Below are 3878 nucleotides of genomic sequence, written 5' to 3' on the forward strand. Positions count from 1 at the left end.
CGCCCCCCCCCCAAGTCTGCGTTTCTCTGCAGGATGATTTTGGGAGCCGGGCCAACAGACAGAACTTCTCCAGATCAAAGAGCAGCGGGATCCCAAAGTCTGTTCAGGGCAAGTTGGGTAGAGCAGAGCAAAATCTAAGTAGGCAGTTTGGGGCTGGAGAGAAGGAGCTGGTCTTGGATCACGGAAGATGTCCTTTTATTAGAGCGAGCAGTGTTGGGTCAGCGCGTTCAGCGAGTGCCTCAGATGCAATCCGCACACAGCCTCTTTCAGCAACCCTGTAAGGCCGGCCGGAGTTACAGTCCACAGTCAAGCCGAGATTCGAACCCTCCACCTCTTAAGCTGCTGATGCTACGGCAGCACGGTGTGTGGCTATTAGTGCTGTAGCCAGGGTTACCACCGCAATGCTCCCTCTAAGCTGTGGAGTCCTGTGAGCAGAAATTCTACTTTGTAAACTACTGGCATGAAAGTTGTGAGCGAGTGATTTGGCTACTGCATCAATTAGTTTGCCCTGGAGCCGTCTTTCCTGAGCTGCAGGCTAAAAAATGGTGAGCTAGCTCACACTAACTCAGCTTAGAGGGAACACTGGTTACCAGCCTCCAGGTGGGCCCTGGGACCCCCCCCCCGGAATAACAGCTCATCTCCAGACTACACAGATCAGCTTCCCTAGAGAAAAGGGGTGCTTTGGAGGGTGGGCTCTATGGCCTTGTACCCCACGGAGGTCCCTGTCCTGCCCTGGCTCTACTCCCAAATCTACAGGAGTTCCCCAACCTGGATTTGGCAACTCTACCTCACTATCCCCTGCTAATAGCCAGGACGGATCCGGCAACCCTACAACACAACCACGTTTGAGCCCAGCGGCGTCTTGAGAGGAGATGGATGGAGCATAATGGAAGGGTCTCGGTTAATTACTCAGTGTCCCACATTTAAGTATACACCTGCTCAACAGTCTCCGATTTTAACATGTTTTCCTCCTTCACTATTTCCCCCCCAAGAATTAAACCCAAGCAAATGGTGACTCAAGCTTGTTATTCCTGCTTGGTCCTCCGATCCGTTAAATATCTTCATGATGCTGTATGCTAATTTACTCCTCTGTCGATGCAACAAACGTGGAATTGAGCACACTCCCGGAGCACGGCAGAAGACGGGCGGGCCTGGCGTAATGTGGTCCATGGGGTCGCGACGTCGGACTCGACTGTCTGACTGAACAACAAAAAATTTACTGCTCACCCTCTACCTGTATGTATGGATTGGTAATTTCCGTTTCATTGTATCTTAAGAAGTGTGCCTGCACACAAAAGGTTGTACCTGGAATAAAACTTTGTTGGTCTTAAAGGTGCCCCTGGACTCAAAGCCTTGTTTTGCTGCTCGACGCCAACAGAGCCACCCGGCAAGCATGGAGAACCGGGGAGAACCGGGTTTGATTCCCCGCTTCTCCACATACAGCTGCTGGTATGACCTTGGGTCAGTCACAAGTTCTCTCAGAGCTGTTCTCTCACGGGCAGTCCTCGAAAGAGCTCTCTCAGCCCCACCTACCTCAAAGGGTGTCTGTTGTGGGGAGGGGAAGGGAAAGGAGTTTGTTAGCCACTCTGAGACTCCTTCGGGTAGTGAAAGGTGGGGTATAAATCCAATCTCTCCTCCTTCCACATAATCTCTTGGCATCTTACAAATCTCACAAAGTTATCTTGGGCTTCAGCGAATGCACAGATCTGGTGTGAAGCACTGCAGTAACTCAACATGCAAAGCTGTTACCAGTACAAGGCACGTTTCCACAGGGGAGTTCAAAGTTTCTGGGTAAACTGGTGCCTGTCTCCTTTCCCTCCTCAAAGCAGAGGACCCCGTTTCAGCTTTGCCACTGCTAGGCCGTCCTAATGCCTTAGCCCTTCCCTGTTCTGCAGGCTAAAAGCTGATCTTAAAAGAGTTTTGAAAATGGCCACGGATGACGTTTTATCTCCCTTATCCGCCTTTATCGCCAGCATGCAGCCATTTTGAGAGAGGACAGCTACGAAAGATATAAAATGTTCCAGTACGGGGCATGGGCTAGTTGAGCAGTGCCCCCCACAATCAGATTTAAGATTATGCATGGGAAAGAGCAGGTAGGGAAAAAGATACTTTTCTCCCTTTCTCACAATATAAGAACTTGTGGGCACTCAATGAAATTGCTGAGTGGTCGGGTTAGAACGGATAAAAGAAAGTACTTCTTCACCCAAAGAGTGATTAACACATGGAATTCACTGCCACAGGAAGTGGTGGCAGCTACAAGCATGGACGGCTTCAAAAGGGAATTAGATAAGCATATGGAGCAGAGGTCCATCAGTAGCTATTAGCCACAAGGTATAGATAGGGGCTCTGGGGCAAGGGATGCTCTGTCTTCTTGGTGCTTGGGGGGGGGGTCAACAGTGGGAGGGTTTCTAATGTCCTGGCCCCACTGGTGGACCTCCTGATGGCACCTGGTATTTCTGGCCACTGTGTGATACAGAGTGTTGGACTGGATGGGCCTTTGGCCTGATCCAACATTGGCGTCTCTTATGTTCTTATGAGATCAGCAATCAGAGCAGCAAATGGAGTCTCCCTAGGTTTCCTGTCTTACCCATCAAAGAAGGGTGGGGGAGTGAAGGAACTCATCCTGCATGTGTTTACAACCTCCAAAGCATCAGGTGGAGGAACCTGAACAAGAAGAATAAGTACATAACTTGTCAATTCAACATGTACACTTATGATCTGTGCTGGAAGAGGGTCACACAGCCCTTTGGACAGCAATCTTCAATCAAACTGAAAAGAAATATTTCATGACATGTTTCCTAATTTGAATGAAATAAAAAAGATCATTGTGCTACCAGAAAATATAATATGTATTGAAGCATGAGTTTTTGCTTGTTTAATCAATATCTCTGATTCTCAACATGGTCCCATGTGTGGATATGTAAATCCTAAGACAGGAGCCATGGACAAGCAAGAGAACATTTTATAAATCAGAGAAGCCCCCAGGTTTGCAGAAAAATCTGAAATCTAAAAAACATTGGGGGGTTAAAAAGCCCAAAATAATAGAAGCAGCACCTGGAGCTTTAAAAAACAAGTGTTCTCAGTGGCCATTACTAGGCAACCACAAGAGTACTGCCAGCCTTCCAGCCTTGGTTTCTGTCAGTAAAAGGTAGGGAATAGGACAGGGCCCTTTCCAGGGCTGTTTCATGGGGCCAGGCATTATAGCAGCCATTGGACAATTTGCAGCCTGACTCGAATGACTCATTCAGAGCCAGCTGCTCACTACGGGCAACCATTCCATGAAAACCAGTGTGGTATAGCAGTTAACATTTTGGACTAGGATCTGGGAGACCCAGGTCTGAATTCCCATTCTGCTATGGAAGCTTACTGGGTAGGCTTGGGCCAGTTACACATTCTCAGCCTAATCTACCTCATAGGGTTGTTGTGAGGATAAAATGGAGAGGAGAATGCTGTAAGACACTGTGGCTCTACATTGTGGAGAAAGATGGAATATAAATGAAGTCAATTAATAATAAATATAGTTGGAGATGGGGGTGCAGATAAAAGGTTTTGGAGGATTGATGGGAAGGAGAAAAGGAATAATGAAAATATGAGGATATGGGGGTTGCCAGGTGGAAGAAAAGAGGAAATTGTTTGAGGAGGGGGATACAGAGGAAAGTGATGTGCCAACTGCAAGTCCTTGTGAATTCTCCACCATGCAGCTGTGTCTGGCTCAGAGCTTAGCACCACGTAACAGCTGGAACCACACAGAGTTTTCTCAGAGAGAGGCTGCCTGGGGAAGGGAAGGATGGAAGGCTGAAGACCAGAGGTAGATAAAGGTAGGGCTGGCTGATAGGTGGGAAGGAGTAAAGAAAGCAGAAAAAATGGAACAGGCAGTG

The sequence above is a fragment of the Gekko japonicus genome, unplaced genomic scaffold (assembly GCF_001447785.1).
Source record: "Gekko japonicus isolate JY-2015 unplaced genomic scaffold, Gekko_japonicus_V1.1 scaffold19, whole genome shotgun sequence".
In the NCBI taxonomy this organism is placed as follows: domain Eukaryota; kingdom Metazoa; phylum Chordata; class Lepidosauria; order Squamata; family Gekkonidae; genus Gekko; species Gekko japonicus.